Source organism: Lagenorhynchus albirostris, chromosome 13 (genome assembly GCF_949774975.1).
Source record: "Lagenorhynchus albirostris chromosome 13, mLagAlb1.1, whole genome shotgun sequence".
Classification (NCBI taxonomy): Eukaryota; Metazoa; Chordata; class Mammalia; order Artiodactyla; family Delphinidae; genus Lagenorhynchus; species Lagenorhynchus albirostris.
In genome coordinates, this window is record NC_083107.1 from 21710206 (window position 1) to 21724830 (window position 14625).

The window sequence follows — 14625 nt, forward strand, 5'->3', positions numbered from 1 at the left end:
GAATAACTGAGGCAGAAGAACGGATAAGTGACCTGGAAGATAAAATAGTGGAAATAACTACTGCAGAGCAGAATAAAGAAAAAAGAATGAAAAGAACTGAGGACAGTCTCAGAGACCTCTGGGACAACATTAAACGCACCAACATTCGAATTATAAGGGTTCCAGAAGAAGAAGAGAAAAGGAAAGGGACTGAGAAGATATTTGAAGAGATTATAGTTGAAAACTTCCCTAATATGGGAAAGGAAATAGTTAATCAAGTCCAGGAAGCACAGATAGTCCCATACAGGATAAATACAAGGAGAAATACGCCAAGACACATATTAATCAAACTGTCAAAAATTAAATACAAAGAAAGCATATTAAAAGCAGCAAGGGAAAAACAACAAAAACACATAAGGGAATCCCCATAAGGTTAACAGCTGATCTCTCAGCAGAAACCCTACAAGCCAGAAGGGAATGGCAGGACATACTGAAAGTGATGAAGGAGAAAAACCTGCAGCCAAGACTACTCTACCCAGCAAGGATCTCATTCAGATTTGATGGGGAAATTAAAACCTTTACAGACAAGCAAAAGCTGAGAGAGTTCAGCACCACCAAACCAGCTTTACAACAAATGCTAAAGGATCTTCTCTAGGCAAGAAACACAAGAGAAGGAAAAGACCTATAATAACAAACCCAAAACAATTTAGAAAATGGGAATAGGAACATACATATCGATAATTACCTTAAATGTAAATGGACTAAATGCTCCCACCAAAAGACACAGATTAGCTGAATGGATACAAAAACAAGACCCATATATATGCTGTCTACAAGAGACCCACTTCAGACCTAGAGACACATACAGACTGAAAGTAAGGGGATGGAAAAAGATATTCTATGCAAATGAAAACCAAAAGAAAGCTGGAGTAGCAATTCTCATATTTTAAATAGACTTTAAAATAAGGACTATTAAAAGAGACAAAGAAGGACACTACATAATGATCACGGGATCGATCCAAGAAGAAGATATAACAATTGTAAATATTTATGCACCCAACATAGGAGCACCTCAATACATAAGGCAAATACTAACAGCCATAAAAGGGGAAATCGACAGTAACACATTCATAGTAGGGGACTTAAACACTCCACTTTCACCTATAGACAGATCATCCAAAATGAAAATAAATAAGGAAACACAAGCTTTAAATGATACATTAAAGAAGATGGACTTAATTGATATTTATAGGACACTCCATCCAAAAACAACAGAATACACACTTTTCTCAAGTGCTCATGGAACATTCTCCAGGATAGATCATATCTTGGGTCACAAATCAAGCCTTGGTAAATTTAAGAAAATTGAAATTGTATCAAGTATCTTTTCTGATCACAATGCCATGAGACTAGATATCAATTACAGGAAAAGATCTGTAAAAAATACAAACACATGGAGGCTAAACAATACACTACTTAATAATGAAGTGATCACTGAAGAAATCAAAGAGGAAATCAAAAAATACCTAGAAACAAATGACAATGGAGACACAACGACCCAAAACTTGTGGGATGCAGCAAAAGCAGTTCTAAGGGGGAAGTTTATAGCAATACAAGCCCACCTTAAGAAGCAGGAAACATCTAGAATAAACAACCTAACCTTGCACCTCAAGCAATTAGAGAAAGAAGAACAAAAAAACCCCAAAGCTAGCAGAAGGAAAGAAATCATAAAAATCAGATCAGAAATAAATGAAAAAGAAATGAAGGAAACAATAGCAAAGATCAATAAAACTAAAAGCTGGTTCTTTGAGAAGATAAACAAAATAGATAAACCACTAGCCAGACTCATCAAGAAAAAAAGGGAGAAGACTCAAATCAATAGAATTAGAAATAAAAAGGGAGAGGTAACAACTGACACTGCAGAAATAAAAGAGATCATGAGAGATTACTACAAGCAACTCTATGCCAATAAAATGGACAATCTGGAAGAAATGGACAAATTCTTAGAAATGCACAACCTGCCAAGACTGAATCAGGAAGAAATAGAAAATATGAACAGACTATTCACAAGCACTGAAATGGAAACTGTGATTAAAAATCTTCCAACAAAGAAAAGCCCAGGACCAGATGGCTTCACAGGCGAATTCTATCAAACATTTAGAGAAGAGCTAACACCTATCCTTCTCAAACTCTTCCAAAATATAGCAGAGGGAGGAACACTCCCAAACTCCTTCTACGAGGCCACCATCACCTTGATACCAAACCCAGACAAGGATGTCACAAAGAAAGAAAACTACAGGCCAATATCACTGATGAACATAGATGCAAAAATCCTCAACAAAATACTAGCAAACAGAATCCAACAGCACATTAAAAGGATCATACACCATGATCAAGTGGGGTTTATTCCAGGAATGCAAGGATTCTTCAATATACGCAAATCTATCAATGTGATAAACCATATTAACAAACTGAAGAAGAAAAACCATATGATCATCTCAATAGATGCAGAGAAAGCTTTTGACAAAATTCAACACCCATTTATGATAAAAACCCTGCAGAAAGTAGGCATAGAGGGAACTTTCCTCAACATAATAAAGGCCATATATGACAAGCCCATAGCAAACATCATCCTCAATGGTGAAAAACTGAAAGCATTTCCACTAAGATCAGGAACAAGACAAGGTTGCCCACTCTCACCACTCTTATTCAACATAGTTTTGGAAGTTTTAACCACAGCAATCAGAGAAGAAAAGGAAATAAAAGGAATCCAAATCAGAAAAGAAGAAGTAAAGCTGTCACTGTTTGCAGATGACATGATCCTATACATAGAGAATCCTAAAGATGCTACCAGAAAACTACTAGAGCTAATCAATGAATTTGGTAAAGTGGCAGGATACAAAATTAATGAATAGAAATCTCTGGCATTCCTATATACTAATGATGAAAAATCTGAAAGTGAAATCAAGAAAACACTCCCATTTACCACTGCAACAAAAAGAATAAAATATCTAGGAATAAACCTACCTAAGGAAACAAAAGACCTGTATGCAGAAAATTATAAGACACTGATGAAAGAAATTAAAGATGATATAAATAGATGGAGAGATATACCATGTTCTTGGATTGGAAGAATCAACATTGTGAAAATGACTCTACTACCCAAAGCAATCTATAGATGCAATGCAATCCCTATCAAACTACCACTGGCATTTTTCACAGAACTAGAACAAAAAATTTTGCAATTTGTATGGAAACACAAAAGACCCCGAATAGCCAAAGCAATCTTGAGAACGAAAAAAGGAAGTGGAGGAATCAGGCTCCCTGACTTCAGACTATACTACAAAGCTACAGTTATCAAGACGGTATGGTACTGGCACAAAAACAGAAAGATAGATCAATGGAACAGGATAGAAAGCCCAGAGATAAACCCATGCACATATGGACACCTTATCTTTGATAAAGGTGGCAGGAAAGTACACTGGAGAAAGGACAGCCTCTTCAATAAGTGGTGCTGGGAAAACTGGACAGGTACATGTAAAAGTATGAGATTAGATCACTCCCTAACACCATACACAAAAATAAGCTCAAAATGGATTAAAGACCTAAATATAAGGCCAGAAACTATCAAACTCTTAGAGGAAAACATAGGCAGAACACTCCATGACATAAATCACAGCAAGATCCTTTCTGACCCACCTCCTAGAGTAATGGAAATAAAAACAAAAATAAACAAATGGGACCTAATGAAACTTAAAAGCTTTTGCACAGCTAAGGAAACCATAAACAAGACCAAAAGACAACCCTCAGAATGGGAGAAAATATTTGCAAATGAAGTAACCGACAAAGGATTAATCTCCAAAATTTACAAGCAGCTCATGCAGCTCAATAACAAAAAAACAAACAACCCAATCCAAAAATGGGCAGAAGACCTAAATAAACATTTGTCCAAAGAAGATATACAGACTGCCAACAAACACATGAAAGAATGCTCAACATCATTAATCATTAGAGAAATGCAAATCAAAACTACAATGAGATATCATCTCACACCAATCAGAATGGCCATCATCAAAAAATCTAGAAACAATAAATGCTGGAGAGGGTGTGGAGAAAAGGGAACACTCTTGCACTGCTGGTGGGAATGTGAATTGGTTCAGCCGCTATGGAGAACAGTATGGAGGTTCCTTAAAAAGCTACAAATAGAACTACCATATGACCCAGCAATCCCACTACTGGGCATATACCCTGAGAAAACCAAAATTCAAAAAGAGTCATGTACCAAAATGTTCATTGCAGCTCTATTTACAATAGCCCGGAGATGGAAACAACCTAAGTGCCCATCATCGGATGAATGGATAAAGAAGATGTGGCACATATATACAATGGAATATAACTCAGCCATAAAAAGAAACGAAATTGAGCTATTTGTAATGAGGTGGATAAACTTAGAGTCTGTCATACAGAGTGAAGTAAGTCAGAAAGAAAAAGACAAATACCGTATGCTAACACATATATATGGAATTTAAGAAAAAAAAATGTCATGAAGAACCTAGGGGTAAGGCAGGAATAAAGACGCAGACCTCCGAGAGAACGGACTTGAGGTTATGGGGAGGGGGATGGGTGAGCTGTGACAGGGCGCGAGAGAGTCATGGACATATACACACTAACAAACGTAGTAAGGTAGATAGCTAGTTGGAAGCAGCTGCATGGCACAGGGAGATTGGCTTGGTGCTTTGTGACAGCCTGGAGGGGTGGGATAGGGAGGGTGGGAGGGAGGGAGACGCAAGAGGGAAGAGATATGGGAACATATGTATATATATAACTGATTCACTTTGTTATAAAGCAGAAACTAACACACCCTTGTAAAGCAATTATACCCCAATAAAGATGTTAAAAAAAAAAAGTAATCACCCTTGTTTATAGCCTTCAAGAAGGAAAAATACAGAATAGATAGATACTGTGTTTACAGGGAGTAGAAATAAATGTTAAAATGGCTTACATTAAAAAGGTGAAATTTGTGACACCTGTGAAAGAAAAAATCTACTTCCTTGCTTCATGGATAAACTCCTTCATTCTTGATCATCTGCTGGGTAAGTAATCAGCTTAAAATTTCTACTGGGAAATCTGGAGGTCCCAGGTATCTTGAACTTGCCTCAAATTTAGTCCAGAGATCATTGAAATCCTGGGGTAAAATGTGATTTTCAATATAATACAGTTTAAAAGTGTGGTAGATTACAGAGTCTCAGATTCAATTTTGAGGTGAATAGTACCATGCTCTGAAATTATATTTAATGGACATCCCCTGACTTTTCATTCAATAAAGTCTCCACGGGTCTTCACAGAGAGCCCCAAGTCTCCCTAGAGCCACTTTCAACACCTCTAGTAGAGTTCAACTCACTTTCCAGTTGAGAAACTTATCTACAAGGACAAGTCAATGACTTCAAAGTCACTTATTTAATCAGGGACAGAGTTAGAAATAGAATCTGGCATCTACTAACATGAGTTTTTTGTTTACTCTAAAAATTAGATTGGTCTATAGATGTGACATTATCCAAAAGCCAAAGTCTTGATATATCTAGGATTTATTTTCCATTTGCCAGTCAGACTTTTTATCCTACTCTTGCTGATAAAACATTTTAATAAGGTTAAAGAAAAGGAGAGAAGTTGTTAGTAAAATGAAGGGAGGGGGAATGGAAGAAAAGAGGTAAATAGATGGTTGCAGGTGTCCAATATTACACATCTCAGAATTTTGCCCAAGGTTTTCCTTTGTGTTCACTGATGCTGTAAAAACAATTTTTGTCAGTTGCTCCCAGGCTATGCTGGCTGGCTTTCCTTGCTTGGTCATTCTAAGATGACTTCTATCCTGTGATGCTATTCCAAATCAATTACTAAGTTAGACCAACACAAAACATGTGGAAAACCTCAGAGAGCTGAAAGAGAGAGACAAGATAAAAGGATCAATTGTGATCCCTGACAGTGAGGACATTATCTTCTGGGACACACCACCACTATCAAATCTGTCAGCTACTCCATAACCATACCTAGACAATTAGGGAGAGTTTCAGGGGAAGACTTTTTCCCTAACATATAATATCAACATCATAATCAGAAATAATACTGAAATGAAGTTCCTAGGATCACAAACATTTTTTTTAAACACAGATATATTTTACCTAATGACATACATGCTTACAAATATGTATAGATTTATGCTTTATAGAACAGTACATTTTGTTAAATAAAGAGTCCATGTTTGGACTCTTCTTATTTTAATATTTTGTCTTATTTTCATACCATGTGTCTAATCAACGTTCTAAATTTAGATTGAATGCACAGGCAATAGCATTCCAAATAAAACTAACCTTTATTACATTAATTGAATGTGAACAAATGAAAGTTTATACTCATATTGCATCTTAATTTAGTTAGTAAATGGTTTGAACTTTTGATTCAAAGCAAAAATTAACTTTATAGGGCTTCCCTGGTGGCGCAGTGGTTAAGAATCTGCCTGCCAATGCAGGGGACACGGGTTCAAGCCCTGGTCTGGGAAGATCCCACATGCTGCAGAGCGGCTAAGCCCATGAGCCACAACTACTGAGCCTGCGCGTCTGGAGCCTGTGCTCCGCAACGGGAGAGGCCGTGACAGGGAGAGGCCCGCGCACCACAATGAAGAGTGGTCCCCGCTCGCCGCAACTGGAGAAAGCCCTCGCACAGAAACGGAGACCCAACACAGCCAAAAATAAATAAATAAATTTATAAAAAAAAATAACTTTATAAAATACTTGGTACTGGTTTTTAAGCACATTATGTTTAGTTCATTCAATATTTACTAGAAATATTACTGTTACATATGACCTGATGCCAGGATGTAAACTCACATTTTTTCTTAATTCCAAGTCTGTGCTTTAAATCATTCTAGAATTTTATCAAAGATTATTTACTTGGATTAGCATCAAGTAGCCTGGCCTGAGAACTATTCCTATCTGATTAACATTATTATAAAGATTTTATAATGGTAAAGTGAAAAAAAACTTTACAAAATTATAAGTATAGGATTAGAGATAATAGTTTATGTTTTACATTATCTAGAGCAGCTAACTATAGTGAAAAAATCACTGTGAATAGGAAACAAGGGCAGATTGGAGTTTAAAAAAAGATACATTTTTATGAAAGATTTATGTAGAAGTTAAGATCACTCCAGCTATACCAAAGATACCCTAACAAGAAAGGATTTCCTGTAACTTTTTAAATAGTGTGTGTGTATGTATGTTTCTACCTCTTTGTTTTCTCAAAATAAGTCTCTCTGTTTCTTCTTTCAGTGGTTTTTACATTTTTGATTACAAAATAATCCAGCATATCTAGCAAACACCCTTCAAAGACATTTTATGTGCATGAAATATCTCAAAATTCTTGGAGAAAATTTTATTACAAAGAGTACAGTTATATATATTTAAAACAAAAATAAATTTCTTGCTTATTTTGTGTGTGCTAAAAATAATAACTTTTCTAATTTGTATCAAAGTGTCTTTTGACAAAACAGCATCGGATAAGGACAATATTTAATGTCACAGATAAAATAATATTTTGATGTAAAATAATTGTTTAAATCATTTAATTGTATTAGATTTGAGTATAACTCTGTATGAAAAGAACTTTAAGAAAATGTTTTCCTCTTTGTATCAATTCTTTGCAGTCAATTTACAATTACAATTCTATACAAATCTAGTTCAACAATCAGTAGAAACATTGGCTCCATCTCTATTTTCTCTATTTTATTCTCAGCACTTTGCTTCTTAAATTTGCTCATGCTAAAAATGGCTACTGAATTCAGCCATTACAATTGCATTCATGTAGCAGGAAAAAGGACATACCAAAACAAGAGAATTGTGTTTCTGGTTGAGTCACGTCCTTCAAAACTATCTTCTCAGGTGTCTCATATAATATTTCTATTTACATCTGTTTGGCCAGAATTTAGTCATGTAGTTGCAGTGGAAGTTGGGAAGTATAATCTCTTAGCTAGGTGCATCAGAATCCTTCACAGAATACCAAGAAAGAATACTATATAGGGCAGGACCCTGTGGGACTCCTGGGAACAAAAGTCTTTCTGTGTCCCCCATTTCTTTGATTACAGGTAATAGGCTTCATTCAGCCTCCATGACCTTCCCGGAGTTCCAACAAGCAGGTTTAATCAGTTGCTAATTAGGAAAGGGAGGGGATACAGAGACAAGGGAGGAATAGTCAAGAGAAAAAATAGTGCAGCCTTGGGGCAGGGTCTTGGTTGCCCATCAAGGGATATACATATCAATATCCTTGAGCTCTTTTGCAGATACTGAAACCCCCACTAGGTTGTAGAAGTTAACACTATGATACTCACAAGCACTTAGACTCCAGACTGGTTGGAAACAGGAAGTTGATAATGCTGACTCACACTTAACGTCACCACCAACCAATTAGAAGAATGTCCATGAGATGATCACCCTCTTTGAACCATTACTATAAAACTTCTCACTACCCCCTCCAGGTTGGGGCACATTTTTTTGAGGACATTAGCCCACTGTGGCCTCCTTTGCCTAGCAAAGCAATAAAGTTATTTCTTCTACTTCACCCAAAACTCTGTCTCTAAGAATTAATTCAGTGCTGGGGTACAGAGGCCAGATTTGGCTTCAAATATTGTGTGGCAACTCATTCTTTCAGCCACAAGATAGAGAAAATGAATCAGATAAACCAATTATTTTTATTATATTTTAATCCTAAGTATCTTTTCTCTTAAGATATAATTAATGATAAACTTTGTTGTTAGTTTGCTAGGGTAATCATAACAAAATACCACAGCCTGGGTAACTTAAGAAAAATTAATTTTCTCAAAATTTTGAAGATAATAAACTCAAGATCAAGGTGTGTATGGGTTTGATTTCCTCTAAGGCTGCTTTCCTTGGCTTACAGATGGCTGCCTTCTTGCTGTGTCCTCACATGGTCTTTCCTTACACATGAGCCCCTAATGTCTCTTCATGTATCCAAATGTCCTCTATTTATAAGGACAACAGATTGCATTAGGGTCTCCCTAACAGCCTTAATCACCCCTTTAAAGGCCCTGTTTCCCAAGACAATCACATTATAAGGAACTGTAATTTAAGGCTTTAACATGAATTTTGGGGAGGCACAACTCAGTCCAAAACACTACACTTTAGGAGTGCAGTGGAAACAAAAAGATAAATTCAAACTTCAATATAATTAATTTTATTATAATAGATAGCATAATGAATTTGGTGAAATGGACTTTTGGCTCTTTTTACTATTTATATTGTTATTTTTTCATTACTTCTAGCAGTTTCTCCCCTGTTTCACTTCCTTAAAGAGAAAAGAATATGTCCTACTTTATTTTTTTCTAATTCAGAAACTAATAATTTCTATGTTAAAGCGAAATATTACATAATTATATAATTCAGTGATTCACAAATGAAGTTTCAACTGCCTTATTGTGGCTTATCTACACAATAATTTTTTCTTCTTTTTTTTGAGAAAATGATAGTTTTATTTTCAAAAATACTGTATATAATGCATTGGAGATTGAATCCTTTACACCTGTTTAGACTTGTAAGAAACATTTTTAATACCTATTTTAATTTAGATGCATATATATATATGTATATATATATATATATATACATTTTCTTATTGGCATACATTTGTTTTACAATGTTGTGTTAGTTTCTACTGTACAACGAAGTGAAGTAGGGTTCCCAGTGTTATATGGCATGTCTTCAATAGGTATCTATTTTATACACATTAGTGTATATATGTTAATTCCAAACACCTAATTCATCCCACTCCCCCTTTCCCCTCTTGATGTCCATTCATTTGTCCTCTACATCTCTGTCTCTATTTCTGCTTTACAAACTGGTTCATCTGTACCATTTTTCTAGATTCCACAAATAAGCACTAATATATGATATTTGTTTTTCTCTTTCTGACTTAATTCACTCTGTACGACAGTCTCTAAGTCAATCCATGTCTTTACAAATGACCCGATTTTATTCCTTTTTATGGCTGAGTAATATTCAATTCTATACATATATACCACATCTTCTTCATCGATTCATCTGTCAATGGACATTTAAGTTGCTTCCATGACCTGGCTATTGTAAACAGTGTTGCAACGAACATTGGGGTGCATGTGTCATTTTGAATTATAGTTTTCTCTGGGTATATGCCCAGTAGTGGGATTCCTGTGTCATATGGTAATTCTACTTTTAGTTTTTGCGAGAACCTCCATACTGTTCTCCATAGTGTCTTTGTCAATTTACATTCCCACCAACAGTGCAAGAGAGTTCCCTTTTCTCCACACCCTCTCCAGCATTTATTCTTTGTAGATTTTCTGATGATGCCCAATCTAACTGGTGTGAGGTGATACCTCATTGTGATTTTGATTTGCAATTCAAGAATAATTAGTGATGTTGAGCATCTTTTCATGTGTTTATTAGCTGTCTGTATGTCTTCTTTGGATAAATGTCTATTTAGGTCTTCTGTCCATTTTTGGATTGGGTTGTTTGTTTTTTTGATATTGAGCTGCATGAGCTGTTTGTATATTTTGGTGATTAATCCTTTGTCCATTGATTTGTTTGCAAATAGTTTCTCCCATTCTGAGGGTTGTCTTTTGGTCTTATTTATGGTTTCCTTTCCTGTGCAAAAGCTTTTAAGTTTCATTAGGTCCCATTTGTTTATTTTGGTTTTTGTTTCCATAAGTCTAGTACTTGGGGCAAAAAGATCTTGCTGTGATTTATGTCCAGTAGTGTTCTTCCTATGTATTCCTTTAAGAGTTTTATAGGGTCCAGCCTTACATTTAGGTCTCTAATCCATTTTGAGTTTATTTTTGTGTATGATGTTAGGGAGTGTTCTAATGTCATGCTTTTACATGTAGCTGTCCAGTTTTCCCAGCACCACTTATTGAAGAGAATGTCTTTTCTCCATTGTATATCCTTGCTTCCTTTGTTATAGGTTAGGTGACCATAGGTGAGTGGGTTTATTTCTGAGCTTTCTATCCTGTTTCATAGACCTATGTTTCTGTTTTTGCACCAGTACCATATTGTCTTGATGACTGTAGCTTTGTACTATACTCTGAAGTTAGGGAGTCTGATTCTTCCAGCTCCATTTTTTTTCTCAAGATTGCTTTGGCTATTCAAGGCCTTTTGTGTCTCCATACGAATTTTAAGATTTTTTGTCCTAGTTCTGTGAAAAATATCACTGGTAATTTGAAAGGGATTGCATTGAATCTATAGATTGCTTTGGGTAGTAGAATCATTTTCACAATATTGATGCTTCCAATCCAAGATAATTGTATACGTCTCCCTCTATTTGTGTCTTTTTTTTTATTTCTTTCATCAGTGTTTTATAGTTTTCTGAGTACAGGTCTTTTACCTCCTTATGTAGGTTTATTCCTAGGTATTTCGTTCTTTTTGTTGCAATGGTGAATGGAATTGTTCTTTAGTTTCTCTTTCTGATCTTTTGTTGTTAGTGTATAGGAATGCAAGAGATTTCTGTGCATTAATTTTTTATCCTGTTACTTTAGCAAATTCATTGATTAGCCCTAGTAGTGTTCTGGAGGTTTCTGTAGGATTTTCTATGTATAGTATCAAGACATCTGCAAACAGTGACAGTTTTACTTCTTTTCCAATTTGGACTCCTTTTACATCTTTTTAATTCTTACTGCTGTGGATAGGACTTCCAAAATTATGTAGAATAAAAATGGTGAGAGTGGACATCCTTGTCTTGTTCCTGATCTTAGAGGAAATGTTTTCAGATTTTCACCACTGAGAATGTTGTTTGCTGAGGGTTTGTCATATATAGCCTTTAATATGTTGAGGTAGGTTTCCTCTATGTCCACTTTCTGGAGAGTTTTTATCATAAATAAGTGTTGAACTTTGTCAAAAGCTTTTTATGCATCTATTGAGATCAGTATATGGTGTTTATTCTTTAATTTATCATGGTGTATCACCTTGATTCATTCATTTGTGTATATTGAAGAATCCTTCCATAGCTGTTATATATCCCACTTAAGCATGGTGTATGATCCTTTTAATGTGTTCTTGGATGATGTTTGCTAATATTTTGTTGAGGAATTTTGCATCTATATTCATCAGTAATACTGGTTTATAATTTTCTTTTTCTGCAATATTTTTGTCTGCTTTTGGTATGAGGGTGATGGTGCCCTTGTAGAATGAGTTTGGAAGTGCTCATTCCTCTGCAACATTTTGAAAGAGTTTGAGGAGGATGGGTGTTAGCTCTTCTCTAAATGCTTGATGGAATGCACCTGTGAAGCCATCTGCTCCAGGACTTTTGTTTGTTGTAAGAGTTTTAATTACAGTTTCAATTTCATTACTTATGATTGGTTTGTTCATAATATCTATTTTTTCATGGTTCAGTCTTTGAAGACTAAGACTGAATTTGTCCATTTCTTCGAGGTTTTTCATTTTTTGGCATATTGTTGCTTGCAGTATTCTTTTATGATGTTTTGTATTTCTGCAGTGTTCTGTGTAACTTCTTTTTCGTTTCTACTTTTATTGATTTGAGTCCTCTCCCTCTTTTTGTGATGAGTCTGGATAAAGGTTTATCAATTTTGTTTATCTTCTCAAAGAACCAGCTTTTAGTTTTATTAATCTTTGCTATCATTTTCTTTGTTTCTATGTCCTTTATTTCTCCTCTGATCTTTACGATCTCTTTCTGTCTACTAAATTTTGTTTGTTTGTTTGTTCTTCATTCTCTAGTTCATTTAGGTGTAAGGTTAAATATATTTTTTGATATTTTTCTTGTTTCTTGAGGTATGATTGTATTGCTATAAACTTCCCTCTTAGAACTGCTTTTGCAGCACCCCATAGGTTTTGGGTCATCGTGTTATCATTGTCATTTGTCTCTAGGTATTTTTTGATTTCCTCTTTGATTTCTTCAGTGATCTCTTGGTTATTTAGTAGTATATTGTTTAGCTTCCATGTGTTTGTGTTTTTTACAGTTTTTTCCCATAATTTATTTATAATCTCATAGTGTGGTTGTCAGAAAAGATGCTTGATATGATTTCAATTTTCTTAAATTTACCAAGGATTAATTTGTGACCCAAGATATGATCTATCCTGGAGAATGTTGCATGTGCACTTGAGAAGAAAGTGTAATCTGCTGTTTTCAGATGTAATGTCCTATAAAGGTCAATTAAATCTATCTGGTGTATTTTGTCACTTAAACCTTGTGTTTTGTTATTAATTTTCTGTCTGGATGATCTGTCCATTGGTGTAAGTGAGGCATTTTAAGTCCCCCACTGTTATTGTGTTACTGTCTATTTCCTCTTTTATAGCTGCTAGCAGTTGCCTTATGTATTGAGGTGTTTCTATGTTGGATGCATATATATTTATAATTGTTATAACTTCTTCTTGAATTGATCCCTTGATCATTATGTAGTTTCCTTCCTTGCCTCTTGTAATGTTCTTTATTTTAAATTCTATTTTATCTGTTATGAGTATTGCTACTCCAGCTTTCTTTTCATTTCCATTTGCATGGATATCTTTTTCCATCCCCTCACTTTCAGTCTCTATGTGTCCCTAGGTCTGAAGTTGGTCACTTGTAGACAGCATATATGTGGGTCTTGTTTTTGTATCCATTCCGTGAGCCTGTGTCTTTTGGTTGGAACATTTACTCCATTTACATTTAAGATAATTATTGATATTTATATTCCTATTACCACTTTCTTAATTGTTTTGGATTTGTTTTTGTGGGTTCTTTTTTTCTTTTGTGGTTCCTGCCTAGAAAATTTCCCTTAGCATTTGTTGTAGTGATGGTTCGATGGTGCTGAATTCTATTAGCTTTTGCTTGTCAGTAAAGTTTTGATTTCTCAGTCAATTCTGAATGAGATCCTTGCTGGGTAGTTTAATCTTTAATATTTGTTGTAGGATTTTCCCTTTCATCACTTTAAATATGTTCTGCCACTCTCTTCTGGCTTGCAGAGTTTCTGCTGAAAAATCAGCTGTCAACCTTATGGGGCTTCCCTTGTATGTTATTTGTTGCTTTTCCCTTGCTGCTTTTAATATTTTTTTCTTTGCTTTTAATTTGTGATAGTTTGATTGATATGTGTCTCAGTGTGTTTCTCCTTGGGTTTATCCTGTATGGGACTGTCTATGCTTCCTGGATTTAATTGGCTACTTTCTTTCCCATCTTAGGCAAGTTTTGACTATAATCTCTTCAAATATTTTCTCAGACCCTTTCTCTTTCTGTTCTTCTTCTGGGACCCCTATAATTTGTATGTTGTGCATTGAAGGTTGTTCCAGAGGTTTCTGAGACTGTTCTCTGTTCTTTTCATTCTCTTCTCTTTATTCTTCTCTGTGGCAGTTATTTCCATTTCCACAATTCTATCTTCCAGCTCATTTATCTGTTTTTTCTGCCTCAGTTATTCTGCTATTGATTCCTTCTAGAATATTTTTTTTATTTCAATTATTGTATTGTTCATCACTGTTTGTTTGTCTTTTACTTCTTCTAGGTCCTTGTTAAATGTTTCTTTTATTTTCTGCATTCTACTTCCAAGATTTGGAATCATCTTTAGTATCATTACTCTGAATTTTTTTCAGGTAGACTGCCTATTTCCTCTTCGTTTATTTGGTCTTGTAG